The sequence below is a fragment of the Pollicipes pollicipes genome, unplaced genomic scaffold (assembly GCF_011947565.3).
Source record: "Pollicipes pollicipes isolate AB1234 unplaced genomic scaffold, Ppol_2.1 Scaffold_4881;HRSCAF=5763_pilon_pilon_pilon, whole genome shotgun sequence".
Lineage (NCBI taxonomy): Eukaryota > Metazoa > Arthropoda > Thecostraca > Pollicipedomorpha > Pollicipedidae > Pollicipes > Pollicipes pollicipes.
Window position 1 is genome coordinate 4,329,650 of NW_023596576.1, and position 18,851 is coordinate 4,348,500.

Consider the following 18,851-nt stretch of genomic DNA (forward strand, 5'->3'; position numbering starts at 1 on the left):
CTTGGCTCAGCCAACACGACGCTACGGAAGCCGGCAAGCGGATCCGCGTGGCGAACAAATGGGCACAAATATAAAAAGCTCCCAGACACGTAGGGTGCAAAATATTTTTGGACCGTGCGGTGGCTTAGGCATGTAAGAGAGCGTGATCGCAATGATGTCACTGGTTCGCGGAATAGCGACGTCTCATTGCTGACACCATCCATCGTGCCGACCCACACCCTTCGACCCCCGACACCACCCTTTCGTCATCGTGTCCCCCGCCGTCCTCAGTCATCACTGTGTCTGCTCTATCGCGCTGAGCCTGAGCTGGGTACGCTCATTATCGCATCGCTTCACTCGCATCTGTTCCGAACCAGGATCAGCTCTGCTGAGCTCAACTAACACCATCAAACTTGCCGAAATGAGCCATGAACGGTCCAGCGTACAACAGAAACTCTAACGTCGCTGGCACAACAATCACCACGACCTTCGCACGGTAGGTGCGGGCTGCCGCTGCCTGTCGCCAGCAGGCCGTTCGGCTGCCTACCTGTCGCCGGCCGCCGCTGTGGTAGGCCATTTGGCTGCCGCTGTCTGTCGCCGGCCGCCGCTGTGTCTGGCGGCGGTGGGCCGTTCGGCTGCCACTGTCTGTCGCCGGCCGCCGCTGTGTCTGGCGGCGGCAGGCCGTTCGGCTGCCGGGTGCCGGCCGGGACCGAGCGACACGATGACCGGGCACATCTGCTAATTGCAACATGCCTCGACAAACAGCCGGCGCACGGCACCTGTTGTGCAAGCCAGCGCCGCCCGGGGGGCGCCGGCGGCAGCGAGCCGGGTGAGCTGGCCCCGCCCGGGCACGGTTTGCGCGGCGCAAACGGCCGCCACGTCACATGCTAGCTGCTCCCATGGTTTGCAAATGCGCCTCACTTTGACGACGTGGAAAGCCAGCAACAGACGGTTAAGGCCAGCAGCCAAATACCGCAGTCGGCTACAGAAGACCGTAGCGAGCCCGCGCGGGCAGGGGTCGATGGTTTCTGGCTGGCACCGTCGGACCACAGCCTGGGGCAGCGGCTGGCTGCCAGCGGCAGCGGCAGCGAGCGCCAGGGCCTTAATTCAGAAAATGGGCGGGCCAGGGACGCTAACTACCGGAACAAAGATGTCCAATGCCCGCACCCGCGGTCCGCGACATCCAGCCAGATGGTACAATCAGTGAGAAAGTGCCGGTGTCACAGGGTTGCCCCCAGGCCGCCGCGCGGGGCACCCGAGGCACCGGGAGGGGACGCAACCGTCTGACCACACGGCTTCCGGCCGGCTTTCGGTCCGGAGCGGCGCTATCGCGGGAGGGGCGCGGAGCATCTGAACGCCGTCCCGCCGGCCTCGCCCGCAAGCACCCCAAGCCCGGCAACGAACAGAGGAGTCGCCGCCCGATGGGCTGACACGGAAACACCGATGTAGCTGCTCTCATCAGCCATGTTGTTCTGCACGGTTGCCATTTGCATCCGTAGCCCCGCGGCCGTCGAAGCTGCGCAGCGAACCACCGTGCAGGAAACGGTTCGCCGTAGCCCGTGCCAGGGTCGAGCGGTCTGGCGCTAGGGAAGCCCTGCCGCGGCCGCCACCGCGTCAGACCAGCCGCCGCCCACACGCCGCCGCGGCGTGACCGGTCACGCGGATTAAACAGGCGCGCGCCTGCTGACCGGTTTACGCTGCACATCCGACCAGCGGCTCAAGCAGATCGACGGCAGGGCTGGCCGCTCCATCGGCGCCGATCAAAGGCCGGCTTCTCGCTCTCGGTGGCGCGTGGCCGGACGCCTTCACGGCCGGCCGGGTCTGACGCCGAGACAGCGCCGCTCCGGCCCGGCCCCGGCACTGAGCGCATGCCACTGCGACGTTCCGGCTGGCACCGCACTGATAATGGCCGCTTGGAGCGGGCGGGGCGTTCGAACCTGACCGGCGGCTGGCGCTAGCACCAGACCGGCCCCCGTCCGCAACGCACAGCACCAAGACCGGCCCCGTTCCGCACAGCACAGCGCCGGCCGGGACGGTCTACCACCGGCGGCGGCCGGCCCGAGCAGACCACCAGCAGGCTTTGGCACGTGTAAGACGCCCCTCACGCAACGCTACGGTCGCCCAGTGCCGCACAAAGTGTCCATGAACACCTATGGTGACTTCGACGGGTGGTAACACGTCTGACAACCTGCCCCCTGCCTCCACAGGTTAGTGATAACCGCGACAACGGAAAAGTCCCTTCAGTCAGGAAACGGATGCCCTTGGCCGGACGGCTAGGTCAAGCGGGAGACAGGTGAGCACACCGCGGGCTGTTCAAACTCGCCACCGAGGACGTGCGTCAGGCTGGGACAGGTGCTGATGACGCGGCCAACCGTTATTCACCAGGCAAGGCATCGTCATTCAATCAGCTACAGACACACGGCACGTCGGACCAGCCGGCCCGTCACTGCTGTGTGACTCTCGGCCGGCCGGCCGGCAGCCGCGGCGCTGCGCCGCCGCCCTCTCACCCTGACCTTAGTAGAACCACCAGGCCGTTGCTGGTGACGCGGTTTCCAGCCGTCGGGCGCCGTGACGGAGCGGACGGCCGCCAGCCGCGCCGGCCGCGCCGGCGGCGACAGGCTCTCCTGGCTCAGCGAGCTGCACGAAGAGTCGGCGGCGTCCGAGCGGGCCGACTCGCAGCGCGGTGAGCCGGGCGTGCCACTGCCACCGCCACCGCCACCGCCGCCGCCGCCGCCGCCGCCGCCGCCACCGCCTCCGCCAATCGCACACCCCTGCCACCCCGACACCGTCACTGTCGTCACGTAGTTATTGCACTGGCCGTCTGAGACGGCGGGCGGCTCGCACCACGCTTGCGACGGCGGCGGCTGCTGCTGCTGCTGCTGCTGCTGCTGCTGCTGCTGCTGCTGCTGCTGCTGCGGCTGCTGCTGCTGTTGCTGTTGCTGCTGCTGCTGCTGCTGCTGCTGCTGCCGCTGCTGCTGCTGGTGGTGGTATTGCAGCTGCTGGTGGTGATGCTGCAGCTGTTGGCGGTGCAGCTGGTCCTCCTGCTGAAGCTGGTGTTGGAGGTGGTAGTGGTGCTGCTGCTGCTGCTGGTGATGGTGGTGCAGCTGCAGCTGCTGTTGCAGCAGCTGTCGGTGCTGGTGCTGTTTCCAGTAGTCGATGCTGGGCACTGCCGGCTGTGGGGCAGCGGCCACCCAGCCGCCGCCGCCGCCGCCGCCGTCTCCCGGGTTCCGGCCAGGCCGGTTCGAAGTCATGACGCTCAGGTGACCGTGGCCGGCGCGGCGCCACCCACACCCTGCAACGCGTCACGCGTACTGTCAACCAGTGCCTAGCATGCTATGCCCGGCGCCAGATCTGGGGCACTTTGCAAGCCTCTGAAGCCCTGAGGAATGTGACCTGTATGATGGCCTGAGGAACGGAACAACATGCACGCCTAACGCAAGACTCACCCGAACTTCGTTTCAAACAACAATATTTCACTGTCATTGCTGGCCTTTACCAGTAAAAGAGCGAGATTTGAATGCATGCACTAATTCATTGTTGCAGAAAATTGAGGTGGTGCTTCTGAAGACTTCTTTTGAAGGGATCATATTTTATTTGCATGGTTAATAAAGCCAGAGACTGACGTGCCTGCATATCAAGGCATGCATCAGATGAATGTTAGTCGAGAAATGCGAACTCTGCATGTTCTGGAAATGCCAGAATATACACTTGAGGTCCTGCAGGCCTATTCGTGGAACATGTATCTATAGTCAGTGTATGTTTATGTGATCCTGTTTGGATTAATTCTCAAGGGAACATCAGGAGCAGATTACAGGATGGGAGGGAGGAGGTGGGAGGCCAGCAGCTGCTTGCCCCTCCTCAAACTCTGGGCAGCATTTAACATTAAGCCTATGGTGATGGTACAGGAAGAAACAGGGCAAAAATGCATTTGCCTGTACCTGTATGATGCATTGTGACCAATGTGTCATTTTTACTTTTAACTTTTATTTCAGAACTTTGCTTTTTATTTTCTTTGACTTCAGGCTTCAAGCTAATAAGTCTGGCCATGCTGAATGAAGATTGTCATAACTGTGCTTTCCTGGTCTAGTGCACACCACATGGTTTGCCCATCATAGAAATGTCAGCAGGCGGCTGAGCATGTATGGCCATCCTAAAATTGTGACCTGATCTTATTCACAAGCTAATCACTAAATGTCTTTACTCGGTACTAGGTTCATGTAGTGGAATTGGTCTTCAAAGTAGGAATAAATGACAGATCCCCTACAAACCAGACAGAATACATTTGCCTTACAACAAAATCATCTAACTTTCCTGAAACAGAGCATGGCATATGCCGTGAATGCAAGTTAACCATTTTACATCTTACTGTAACACTAGCCAGTTATCCCATACATTATTAGGACACTACATTCTGATGCACCCAGTAGAAGTGTTCAAAAATTCATGTCAAGAACAGAGTCTAAGAAAAGAGACTGGCCTCACCACACATGAAAACATGTGGTGTCTAAGTTTGCCTTTGGAAAAGCAGTTAGTCTCTACAGGTCTTATCTGTAGAATTAGTGCTCCTTGAACAATGGATGTTGAAAAGATGCCAAAAGATTCTGAACATTTATGTATGATCCACATAACGCATCTGGTCATTGTAGTATCAAGCCATAATGCAGCTGGTCTGTTCAAGGTCTATCTTTTGTGGCACACATTCAAGCATAATCTATATTACAGAGTGCCTTTTACAGAACAAACATCCAACAGCTCACTTCTTAATCTTCTCATCACAGCTGTACAATAACAAAGCCTTAAAACCTTTCAACATCATGCATTGGTCTCAGAAATGTTTCTGCATTAAAAATAAATGCAATAAAACCTTACAAATCAAACTTGTTTTCACACAGGCATGGGAGTGAGAGTGCCACTCACATCACTTCCTCCCAAAGGCAGAGGCTGCAATTTTGTCCCTTGAATATCAGATCACTCACTAGTCGAAATTAATTCTCAGCGCTCGACGAAGCTCCATTTGGTCGTATCAGCCGTGCTGAAAACTTAATGATCTCAAGTTTCAAGTGGAAACCTTGGTATCACATCAAGTGCCTGACCAGCACTCATCAACTGGGGCCCCCCAGCTGAATGAAAAATGCATGGTAAGGATGCCATGTAACACCATCACACACCTTGTCAGACCCTTTCATGACTTGCTATGAGTTGGCAACATTTGACCAGCCAGACATCCTAGTGTCCTTCATGGGCCAAGAGCTAAAAAAATCCCCACCATGCAGTCAGGTGTCCAGCACTCAAACAACAGAATAGTGGGGGTAGCAGTGGAAGCCAGGATTATTGGTAACAAAGCACTCTTTAAGAGTACAGATGATATTTTTAGAAAAATCAAACATCAGTAAGTGGATTTGAAATTCAGCATGTGCAACTTGGGTCCTATTTGGAGTTTTTGGCCAAGAAAATAGTGTCTCTTCAGCTCTACACAATCATAACACAGTGATTGCATTGGATTTGTATGTTACCACCATGGAATGAGAAGAACATGATCAACATGTTCAACAATTAATACTTCTTGGATGGTGGATAATTGTTCTGTATTCAACAGTATGGCTCATGTGCACTGCCACACAGTATTCAAAAATTCAAAAATGATTTCCAAGCTGAAATACCAAAGGTTTTTCTTAGTTGTGTTGATTTTAGCAAGTTGTTAAATGTTTGCCCACTAACAGTTAAACCAATACATGCTATGAATATTTTCTGTGCAGATTCCAGTTGAAAACCCTTGCAAGGCTACACAAATGGCCCACACTACATGCAGGCTGTAGGCAGAGCAGATGTGGACAGTGCATTTAAATCAACTCACTTCATGATACACCAGGATAATGCCAATTAAAACGTGTGCATTGAAAAATGCGCTCATCCAATAGGCATTAATAACAGCTTCAGACAGAAAGCACAGAACATGACACCCGTGTAATTACCCCATACCGGCAATGACACGACAGGGCTGGCCACATATGTTTCCATTCTTGTCCTAGCTGCTCAAGACGTACATGACGCATGCGCCATCACAAAACCTTACCATATTCTGCTGCGAGATGAACTTGAACCCAACTATCGTTAATCAAGCCCTCAAAGGTGCTCGCGCAGTACACAACAGTAATCACCACACAATGTTGACCGCATACACGGCTCCCCCGACCCAGCCCTCCACCACCCTCGCGACCACACTGTATACTGGAAGCTGAGTACAGCCGAAACATTGCTACCAAATTGCGGCAAACATCGAATTGTGGTAGGTAATTGTAGGGTATTTATTGAAGTAAACCTACTATTCTGGCGCAGAATCGGCCGACTTGACAGCGTCTCAAGATGCGAGATCGTGCGTGTATGTCTGTGTGTGTGGGGGGGGGGGGGGATCTTGTGTCAATGAAGTAGTGTTACTCTCTGTCGTCATGTTGCTTTAGTAATGTTTCAACCAGTCAGCAAGGCGGCTATCGGCGGGATGTAAGTTCACCCATCGGGACCAGAACCCAGGCCTCTGAATGCCCGTCCAGTATGCTCACCATTGCTCACGTCCATGATGTAAGCAACGCATGCGCACACAGATTCATATACGCATTCGTTTATCCCTTGATTTGTCTACAGATTGAACAGAATGGATTCTGCTACGTCATGGCAAACTCAGTCAGGTGTTCCCAACGCTTTCCATCCAAAAACAAGCTAATGATGCCGCACATTAACGCGCTCTCGGGTGGCCAGTTGAATGCCCCGCGCTGGAGTGGGGGTCGATTTCACCACTTGAGATCTCCTAAGCTGAGATAGCTAAAGACACCAAATCAACAGGCTGGATTAGCCTGTACGTGAACTCACGTGAATAATAATTTGAGATTCGTAGGTCATGACCTTGAGGTCAAATAAGGTCAAACAAGGTCAAACTCCAGATTGGTGTCCTCAGTGTCCCTAGACTTCTTCATGCAACCGCCGTAAAGCTAGATATCTGTTCTAAGCAAAGGGCCAATGAGATCAGTGACATTTTTTTCCTTTATACCGTCAAGGTGACCAAATACCTACGAACTTGCTCCATTTTGGCATTTGAATGGGCGTCAGAAATTACGCTGGGTGGTATGTTCTTAAAGAATACTGTTCTGGACCGTATTAGGTCAGTGACCTACTCCAACATCCGTTAATTCCATGGAACATGTCTGCTGCGGTCTCTGGCATTAATAGATTTGAAATCAGCACCAGGAACTACCCCATGACATGAAGCTCTCGAGTAAAAGAGCAAGTTGGTTTTTACCTCGGTCCATGGGCGTAGGAATAGGGGAGCCAGGGGGGGGCCATGCCCCCCCCCCCCCCAATTTTCAGATTAAGGCTGTGTTTGGCTTACTTTTGCGCCACATTTAGATATACATGCCGATTTGCCTAGTTCACCACCCATCTTCCTCAAGATGCGTCATCTTATTCGTTTGCTTATAAGCCATCCTTTAGTGTCACAACCGCAGGCCGACACCACGCGGCCTATGGAGACTGCAACGCCGAGCGTTCAGGCTGTTGTTGTTATGACTTGCGAGTGCGCGTTTTCAAAACCATATTACATAGTTTTATCTGTAATCAATTCTGACTGAATCTTTAACATTTCAAGACGAACCTGGATTAGCCATATTAAGACAAGCTTAGGACCCCATTTCATCTACAATCTACGTTCAGGGATTCCTCAATATCTCCGAAGAAAACAGAAAAACGCGGAACTGGAGCCTATGTGACAATTATTGGACCACCTTTGGCAACCAGAGACGTTGTTGCGCCAATAAGGGTCCCTGTGCTGATCCGGGGCCAACTGTGCGGGTTAGAAGGCCTCCCGTGTCAGGGAGGGGAACACTTTGATGTGATATATCTTTCCAACGGCCACCGGATCGACCAGGAGATCCCATCCCGTGTCGCTAGAATGACAGCCAGAAGACGCTTCGCGATGGGACGGAGTGGCCCTTCAGCTCTTGACCAGAACCGGTAAGGTGCCCTTGGTGATCTACTCAAGAGGCCCCTTGCCCGGAAGGAAATAAGGGCCTCATTATTGTCGAATAGAGTGGAGGTCTTATTATTGTTGCACAGAGTAGGTCGAAATGAACATTTAAAAGAAACAAACAAGGCCATCCTATGTTTGCTTAGGAACGCTCATTTTTCAGGATGGACTAGTGAAAAAATGCATCAAAAGGGTTGAGCATGCCCGCCCGCGACCCTGAGAGCAAGGACAGCGAAGACCTGGGCTGCAGCTTCCGTAAAACCGAACGGCGTCGGCCACTGCGAATTCCACCAGACGGCGTCGAGCGCCGCGTTAGTCTGTCTTCTGGACAGATTGGTAGTTACAGAAACACGAAAAATGGAGAATCTACCATTACTCTTCCAGTTCCACCACCAGATTCCAGCACCACTTTGTGGTGCTTTAAGGGCCAATCCGTTCTTTTCATCAGTCTAAAAATCGCACGCGTGAAATATGCGCCCAGACTGTCTAGTAGATGCAGGATTTGATGCCCTGAGGCGTTCAAAGGTACTTCTTTCAGAAGCGTCATCATTTTCGTTCATCCGTTGGCCACGGTTTAGTATGAGCTGTTGAGTCGACGCTGCGCGGACTATGGAGACTGCAACGCCTAGCGTCGAGGCTTTTTAAACTAAGATTTGCGAGTACGCATGCTCAAAATTATGTCACATAGCCTTTATTACTAACCGATTCAAATGTTTAAAGGTAATTATTTCAGAGCCGTTATTATTTTTGCCAACCGGTGGACCATGACGAAAAGTTAACCACCGAGCCAGCGCTCCGCGGACGATGGAGACTGCAACTGCCTTATAAATGTTCTGTTCTGCCTTTTAAATGCAAGCTCTGATGCCATGAGGCGTCCAAGGATACTTTTTCGGAAACGTCGGCATTTTCGCACACCCGTTGGCCACAACTTAATATTAACTACTAGGTCGACGCTGCGCGGCCTACGGAGACTGCAACGCCTGGGGTCGAGGCTTGTGTTTCTAAAATTTTTAAGTGCGCATACTCAAAATTGCGTCACATAACTTGCATTACTTGTCGATAAAAGTCTGTAAAGATAATAATTTCAGAACCGTCATCATTTTTGTCCACCGGTGGGCCGCGACTTCGTATTAGGTACTAGGCTAACGCTCCGCCGACTAAGGAGACTGCAACGCCTGGTGTCGAGATTTTTGTTTCTAAGATTTGCGAACGCGCATATTAAAAACCACGTTATGTAAATTGTGTAGCACTGATCGATTTCGACTGAATGCTAAACATTTCCAGACAAACATGGCTCGGCGATGTTATTACACATTGTTGACTGCTTGATCTACAATTAAAATTTTCACCCTAAAATTTCGATCAAACATATCGATCTACAATCTACCTTCGCGATATCCCCAATGTCTATGGAATGAAGATGAAACATTATGAGACAGCTCTGAAGTGCACCTGTTTAGAAAGAGTCCACTAAGGTATTGCAAATTAAGGACGCCAGTGATTTATTCCTGCGTTCGTTAAGCGCCTGACTTCTGCACTTTATTGACCTTAACACGTGCTCGGGTGGGAGTCAAATTGACTCGCCCCCCAAAGGTTTTTCCAGAATGGTTTCCAAACGACGTGGCGCAGCTGCGCTATGCTTCGCATAGCTGTACACAATTAAATAGCGGATCGTTTGGCATTAAAAAATTAAGATGTACTTTGTAAAGTCGCTGATCTGTGGCAGGTCAAAGTCAGGCCATGGTTTCAGCGAAGTCAACTTCTAGGGAATCGTTCAGCCTGATACAACAATTGAGTGTTAGACGAAGCCATACATCTCTGAGATGCTTTCCTAGGCAACACAAATATTGAATAGGCAAATTAAGTTGATCTAAGGTCAGGTACAAAGGTCAGACCAAGGTCAACACCAACCTCTTTGATTACCCTAGGGCTTGCTGTATGCGATAGTTTCTGGCGCCATTTCGAATTTATTGACAACAGGAAACGCATTCTGCATCTCCCATGGACTTCTTAGAGGTGATAATAGGTCATTGATCTAAAATGACATAGGTCAACATTTTGTTTTTAGAAGCATACTGGCTGGCGTAATCTTTCTCGCTTATTCAAATGCAAAACCTAGAGCAGTTTTGTATGATTTTGGTCACCATGACCTTCAAAAGATCAGAAAAGGTCACTGACCTTACCTGAACATGTTACCTTTTTCTTAGAAACAGTTATCTATGTTCTGGGGTCATTTTAGAGACCAACCTGGAATTTGGCCTTGTTTGACCTTATTTGACCCAAAAATCATGACCTAGGAACCACAAGCTCTGACCTGAGTGAGTTCACGCACAGGTCAACACACCCCGTGAATTTGGTGTCTCTGGCTCTTTTAGTTTCCAAGATCTCAGGAGGTCAAATTGGCCTCCATCCGAGCGAAGGGTGAGGAGGGGCGAAGGAATAGCCGGCCACCCGGGCGCGTGTTAAAAATGTAAACATAATTGATGGCACGGTATCGTCTGGCTCCTGTTCTGACTACAACGTAAAAATAACAATAAAACGAAGAAAATCGTACCGCTTGTAAACATGTAAACTACATCCATGTATTTTTTTGCGTGTGGGGGGGGGGGATCACCGTAAAGGGGATTTTGTCAACTCTGTGTTCTTTTCGGTGCTCTGGCTACCCCCTGCCTACGCACAAAGCAAATCAAGCCATCCACGTTGAATAACGGGCAACTAAACGTCCGTTGGGCCAATTCATACCTAAAGAAGGCAGATTCCCGGCAGCTTTTTTTGAGGGTGCTGTGGCGTAAGGGAAGATAATTCGAAAAAGGCACTGTTGCAGGTGTCCAACACATGTTTTACATCCCAGTTAGTGGCAATGCTGATCCAGAAATGTGCAACAAAGCAGCCATACCAACAGTTCACGATCAGTCATTCGGGGATAGCAGGGCCAGGACGGTGGCCACTGACGGCGGACGGGAGCAGGGCTCAGAAAAGAAATATATGACAGAGGGGCCTTCATTCTGTGGCTTCGTTTTCAAACGAGAATCTCCAGTTCTACGGCTTTTGTCACATATTTTTTGGCAATTTCAAACTTCCGAATTTGTTTCCGCCTAAAACGACGCGACAAGTCTTATCTCTTAAAAGCCGCCAGCGAAATGAAGGCGCATGCAAAATCTGCTGTACTGTGAACCATCGATTCACTTTCAAAATTATCACAAGCCTATGCTTAGACCATATTTTGGCATCTACCCTGTGGAGGCAGATGCCTCCTCAATGACCAAAATGTCTACCAACTCGTGAAATGTAAAATTTCGGCTCCCCAGGAAAGGCAACGTTGAAATGGACGAATAATCTTGGGAAGCTGCATGGCCTTATTTCCCGAATGACATAGATGAGTCAGATAGGCAAGAGTGTGCACCAGTGAGAAACATCCCTAGATGCATATCTAGAATAGCAGTCATTACATTTGAATAAAGGGCGATAGCCTCCATCCCCCCCCCCCCCCCCGGTGATCGGGCATGTTTTCCAGAAACAAAATTCCTGAAATACGACCTGAGCTTGCCCCCTCCGCCAACTTTTTGAAACCTTCTTACGCCTATGCCTTGGCCTGACCTTCATAACTAACCTAGGTCGATGGAATTGGTTGTAATTCTAAATTCAAATGGTTTATTGTCAAATAACTATTTCGGATGGGTATGGCTTCGTCTAACACTCCGTTGTTGCATCACAAAAACAATTCCCTATAAATATTCTTCGCTGACAGCTATGGCCTGGCTTTGGCCTGCCATAGGTTAGCGTCCTTACAAGGCACATCTGATTTTCACGTCAAAAGTTACGGTATTAAATTTTCCACAGCCATGCAAAGTTTGGAGTGGGTACGCCGCACCGTCCGGGAATCATTCTGAAAAAAGACTTTGGGCGGGTCAATCTAACCCCCACCCAAGCACATGTAATGATAATTTGTTGTTTTACATTGACAGGTTGTCCTCCGGTCACGAGTTAACACATGAACTACTTATAGCGTCGCATCATGCGTACGAAGCGACTTTTAGATAAATATGTCGTGCGGTGCAACTTAAACGGTCAGATGTTGTTATATACTAGTGTAGCGTTAGAACCACAGCATGCACAAATTAACTGCAATTCTAATAGCGCCCTTTTGGGTTCAGGTCGCAGCAATGTTTTTAAATGGTTTCACGAGGATGGCGGTTGTAACCAACAACATGGAATAGAATTCTTTGAGACAGGTATTTTCATAGTCTAAAATCCATAAAAGTGTCAACTTGTAAACCCATAAGAAACTAATTATGATCGAGAGATGGATGGCATATAGGAATATGAAATTTCTACGCCATTTTTATTCTAAGTTCACCGCATAATCATCAGACGCACTCGGAACAGACAAAAACAGCTTTTCCTTTTTCACTTTTCGAAAACAGTTTTCCGAAAACGGGACACACTATCATCCTTATCATGAGATACATTTGATCTGTGGCACGAGCACAGATAAAGAACACGGTGTAACACAACGTTCACAGCCCAAAAGAATTGGCGTATTAGCTAACGCTTAAATCGTAGCACCCGCTCGTCACCAACTGAAACTTTTTCAAGGTTGCGTCGTCGGTGTGAAAATCCGCCTATCCGTCGTCAGCTGCTCCGCTGCACTGTCACGCCTGCGACACGGACACTGGTGTACGGTTGCTGGTCGAAGCGTCCTCTTATGAGGCATCCCGGAAAGTATAGACCTCCTCTGCGAGTAAGGCTGTTGCTAAGGCTAGCACCGGTAAGAAATAAATCTAGCAGGTTAGATGCGTAGGGAGATAAGGAATTTGAGCGCGTTAGTAATGCTATGTTCGTAAATAGCTCTACTCTGTGCTAAGGGTGTTAAAGGCCATTCACCTGCCAAGTGCAAGGTGTATTCTGGATCATATCTACAGATTTCTTCTGGGCTTTCGGATCTCAGTACTGGTACGCTTTTAGAGATGTCATACTTGGCCTTAAGTGCATGTATGAATGGCTCCGTTTTATGAACCCGTAGTTTTAGAGATACAGTGATCCTTCTACATTATCTGCACCATCTACCCATCCGCTGTGTAAAAGCTCCTTTGAAGTTTCAGGGTGAGGGCGGTACGCAGATAAACTCTGGAATGTTACCGTAGTCCTATGACTTTTGGGGCAAAGGATCCTTAGAGCGATGAGGCACTGTTGGCTGACAGTATCTGTGTTTGCATTTCGTGATGTTCTGTCCGTTTCAGTTTGTCTAGTTGCGGAGATCATTGAAAAAAATGTCACTCGGCCGGGCAGACTGTTCACTGACGAGTTTTCAGGAAAAGACAACGCATGCATGTTCTGTCTTGTTTTAGCATGTCCCAGCCAATTTACTTGGTGGCGCCTCTGTCGGTGTTAGAAGTCTGTCCGTGTTACCAGCCTGGCTGTCCTGTGTTGGAGTCGCTCCGAGTCCGCCCGTGTTACTAGCCTGGCTGCCCTGTGTTGGAGTCGCTTCGAGTCCGCCCGTGTTGCTAGCCTGGCTGCCCTGTGTTGGAGTCGCTCCCGAGTCCGCCCGTGTTACCAGTCTGGCTGCCCTGTGTTGGAGTCGCTCCGAGTCCGCCCGTGTAACCAGTCTGGCTGCCCTGTGTTGGAGTCGCTCCGAGTCCGCCCGTGTAACCAGTCTGGCTGCCCTGTGTTGGAGTCGCTCCGAGTCCGTCCGTGTTACCAGCCTGGCTGCCCTGTGTTGGAGTCGCTCCGAGTCCGCCCGTGTAACCAGTCTGGCTGCCCTGTGTTGGAGTCGCTTGAAGTCCGCCCGTGTTGCTAGCCTGGCTGCCCTGTGTTGGAGTCGCTCCAAGTCCGCCCGTGTTACCAGCCTGGCTGCCCTGTGTTGGAGTCGCTCCGAGTCCGTCCGTGTTACCAGCCTGGCTGCCCTGTGTTGGAGTCGCTCCGAGCCCCATTTCGTCCGTAATTGTGATGGGTCCGTCGCGAATGACGTCACAGATATCAAAGCGTGTCTATACGTACGTCGTATTAATCTGATTGAGTTTTCTTTCGGTACTTCCTTGCTATGGGGTTGGTTGGGCTTCAGGATACGGCGACTTTTCTACCTATTGAGTTTGCATACGCATGCAATGGGGAATCTTTGTTTAGTGTAAACCTGGGGGTTAATGGGTGTTATCTGCTGACATTTTGTGGCCTGCGAAATGGGAGTCTGGGATGATTAAGTGGGTTTGTATTGGTGAAATTGTGTTGCATGGTATTACTATGCTAAACGTGATCGCGCATTGTGTGGCGACGAGTCTATAGCATCCACGCCACGCTGCGGATACGTTAGTATGATTGGCACGCTAGCTTTGGGCATGAAGCTCGGAGTGATGTGTCGACGGCGTGAAGCAGTACGCCGTTCGTCGTCCGGTGGACTAGTTGGCTCAGAAGCAGTGCGCCGTTCGCCGTCCGGTGGACTGGTTGGCTCAGAAGCAGTGCGCCGTTCGTCGTCCGGTGGACTAATTGGCTCAGAAGCAGCACGCTGTTCGTCGTCCGGTGGACTGGTTGGCTCAGTTACATGAGGGGGAGAAGATGTTCGGGTGCGGATCGCTGGGGACATCCGGCGTCAGTGGTCTGCGGCCATGAAGCAGTGCTACCAATGCAGTGCAGCAGTATTACTCATTATCGCCTGCTGCTTAAGTAGGGCTTCAACCAGTCGGGAAGCCGGTCAGGATATGCTCAGCTCGTGTTCACGCCTTTCCAAGAGCATATCATGTCATGTGTTGTCAAAGCATTTGAAAATGTCAAGAGATGGATAGTTCCACTAGAGCCTATTTTGCGTATTGTTTTACCAAGCTATGTGTGCGAGCAGTTTTGATTTATAACAATGTCTTTGATTTTCCAAAGCAAATGCTCATCTATGTAAGGTAGCGTTAAAAAACCGTCTTTTGATAGGACGTGTTCCCGCCTTTCACCACCTATCCCTCCACGTACCCTAAACTTTTTTACTTCTCCCAACATTCTACCTAAAGGTCGCGGAGAGTACATATTGCCACACAGCAAAGCCCATATTTTGTGTGTGTGCTCTTTTTCCTTTCCGCTACTTGACGAGATGTTTAGAGCCCTATGAAACATGTTACGAATTATGTTGTGCTCAGTGGAAGTTGGATGCGCAGATTCGCAGTGCAGAATTATACCAGACTAGGTGGGCTTGATAAAGAGCTCCATTTCTAACGTTGCGCAGTAGTTCCTCCTTTCCACCGTTACTAGCATATCCAAATATGGGACCCGCTTTCCTCCCCCTGTATGCCCCATCGTAAAAGCTAGATTTTGGTGCCGGTTGTTCATGGACTCTAAAAACTCTTCAAGGACACGCTATCCGTGCGTCCATACCCCAGCAAAATCATTGATGTATTTAGCTAAGAAAGCCGATCTCAATGGGCTGGCGGCCAGGACATTCGCTTCAAATCGGTCCAAAAATATTATCGCCAGAGGAGGAGCGCATGGTTTCCCCATTGCTACTCCCAATTTTTGTCGGTAGAACTCATCTTTGAACGAGAAAGCGTCATCCCGGAGACACTGTTCTAAAAAGCCGCAGGTATCCTCTTTTGATAGACTGAAGGCAGCAATTTCATGGAAATGTTTGTCTACCTCAGCTTTCACGGCAGCGATAGCCTCATTGACTGGCATATTGCCATATAAAATGACAACATCTACCCCGAAGAAAATACTGCCCTCTGGTAACTATTCTGCCTGCGAATAATGAGAAGCTTTTTTTGAAAAATCTCTAGCGTCCCACAGATGACTGGAAGCAAACCTTAAGTGTTGATTTAATATTTTCTTTAAAAGACACGAATTTTTTTCCGTACGACTACCGCACGCAGATATGATAGGTCTAAGGGGCACTGCAGGTTTGTAATCTTTAGCAAGCCCAAATCTTTGATGATTTTGTCCAAAAGTTGTCCGCTAACTGTGCTCTTAAGTGTTCTTTTTGTTTCAGCCTCTACCTGAGGGGCTGGGTTCCTGTTCGGTTTTTCATAGCAGTCGCTGTCGTTGATAGCCTTAGCCTTGCTAACATAAGTGAGCATGTCTAAGATTACGAAACCCTTACACCTATCGCTCCGTTCAATTATAATATCATCACTTTTACTAAGGTCCCTGATAAAGTTCCGCTGGTCTGCAGTAACATTTAGCTTGTCCACTTTATGGTTTTTGAACGTGCGCAGTACGTCATCCTACAATTTCTGTAGGCTGACTTTTTCTTCATTACTGGAATGTTTCAGAAAGTTCTTGACAATGTCTGGAAATATAAACGACAGATTTGGGATGCGACCTCGATGAGGCTGATCTTAGTTGCGATCATCAGCGTCTCCCCCACTGAGGCCACGACGTGCCTTCCCCGGTTTTGATGGTACTGCCGCGTCGTCTATTGAAGCTGGTCGATGTTGGCCCGGTGCTGTTGCAGCGCTAGTTGTGTTCCTGTCATTACGCAATTTTTAGATCTAGTCTTTCCACCGTCCGCCTTATGCAAAACGCTCAGCTTTTTTTTCTACTTTACGTAAAATATTCTTAGATGCTGACTGCGTTTGCGCAAAGTTCGAACCTTTAGCTAGAAGATTAAGTCCTGCGGCATTAAGTTCTACGAACGATAAACTGTTCGCTCTCTTTTGACTTGTCTGACTGTCAACCTGTTCTTCATAACAATGATTCACCTGGCGCTTAGCTCGAAGTTGTGCGAATTTGTTAACCAGCCTTGGTCTATTTTCGCGAATAGTGATTTCAAATACTTGTTCACACGTCACACATATGTAAGCGTACCTTATGTACTCTAGGAAAGATAAGACTGATCCAAATGAGCGTGAGCGTTTTCATTCTAAAAAGGCATTCTTTCGAAGAACGACAACGTTTCTGGTGAAATTTTCGATATCTAAGCCTAAGTGCCCGGGTAGCAATAGATGTCATTTACGCAGTTCTGAGTTTCAAGGGGCCTGCACGCAAAAAAAAAACTTGGTTTACGAAATCAAATGCAGACTATGTGAAAAACAGGGGCGGAACATAGGCAATGTCGGAGGGCCTATGCGCCCTATTCGTTTGAGATCTAATGAACACCTGCGAGACGCTAAGAACAAAAAAGGGTGATGTGATATTTTTCGGTGACCATTTTTGGGGCAAAATACGCTCAGGCTGAAAGCGAGGGAGGTATGGACCCTATGGCCCTTTTAGAGCTCAAAGTCATCTACAGAGCACAGGACTACTCAGAGAGGAAAATAAGTCAATCATTTATTCTTATAAAAAGTCAGCGACCAAATCTTGACACACAGGGCTCACCATGGCCGATTATGCAAACGTGATATGTGCCTTTATGTATGGTGTGTGCTAGCATAAAATCGTTTACATGTGTAAGTGATATCTGACACGTGATGTGCGATGCCTGTTCAGTTGAAATCGCTTGCATGTTTAGTTGATGCACGATGTGTGATGCATGTTTACTTCAACTCGCTTGCATGTTTGAATGAAGTGTGATGCGTGACACGTATTCGCTTGAATTCGTTTGCAAGTAAACATATGTTCGCGTATTCTAATTATTAGTTAGCCACTGTATCGTGGTAATGGCTGGCAGTTGCTCTTTGTTGAGTCCCCTGAATGTTGGTGTCCTGTAAAAACCGTGACTTGCTGTTTAAAAGAAAACCTGGAAAATCGAGTAGGATTATCGGCAGGCAGTTTTGAATTCACTTCTGCTATTGTTTCGATAAAGGCGTGTTGCCGAAATATCAACCCATCAATATTTTCAGCCTGGTTCTTCTCCGAGGAATAAGGCTATTGCTACAGTTTACTAACTTTATTCACTTATGCATGCACATGTACAACAGGCGAGATAAACACTCCTCGCACCTAACAAAACACACGTCTAAAAACATATGTGCCTAACACATCTGCGTGCGCTAATCGGCTACAACAATGCAAGTTTAGACGGTTGTGTGGAGCACATTGAACAGAAGAATCCAGCAAAAACCTGAAGCATGTGGTGTAGGAATGAAAAGTTTATCATGTGTTGAAGGCTATTATGATGAATCAACTTATTATCATGTGTTGAATGCTATTATGTTCCTATGTTGAAATCATGCATCGTGCACCGCTTTTGTTTCACTCGGTGTCCTAGAATTGCCGACTTTGGGTGTAAAGCAACATGCTATGAGGAGAAATTTTTCACTCCATTTCCACATATTTTACGGGAATTTTTCACTCCGCCTGACATTGTCTAATCGCACATGCCAGACCCCTATTTCTCTTTCTGAAGTTTTCAGATGTCATCCAAAACCGAGCTCACTTGAAACCACCAAGCATAAACAAGGCTCCGCAGAACCTGGACACCAATGGCTATGTCCTGCCTCACCTACATCTAAACCATGTCTGTGTATGCACAGAGCAAGGGCGCCAGGTACCTCCAAGTCCAAGAACCCCAGCAACCCCAGCCGCTTGCACGCATTAAGTTTGGTTTGTTTACAAAATGCATCACAATCTGCAGCTGTGCGCCAAATGCAAGGTTTTCACGCATCCCCTGTTTTTTTGGTCTCACCACCACACCACGAAAGCAGAGCCTGGTGCAAACACCAGCAAGGCCTGGTAGAGAATTTTACTCCGCGTACTTCTTTTTCCCGAGGAAACTTGACCACTAAATTGCATCACTCCCGAAATGCATGAGTGAAAAGTTCAAGAGATGTCTTATAAATTAAAATTGCGAGATGAAAATCACCATGTGAGCACTGATATTAATGTATTTTAAGTCAAATCAGCTGATAACAAAATTTTGCGAGAAAAGTGCCAGTCTTTATATTTATTTGGCTCCTTTTGTTTTTCTTGGTATCATACCAGTGTCATACCACTTCAGTCATCCTTCCTT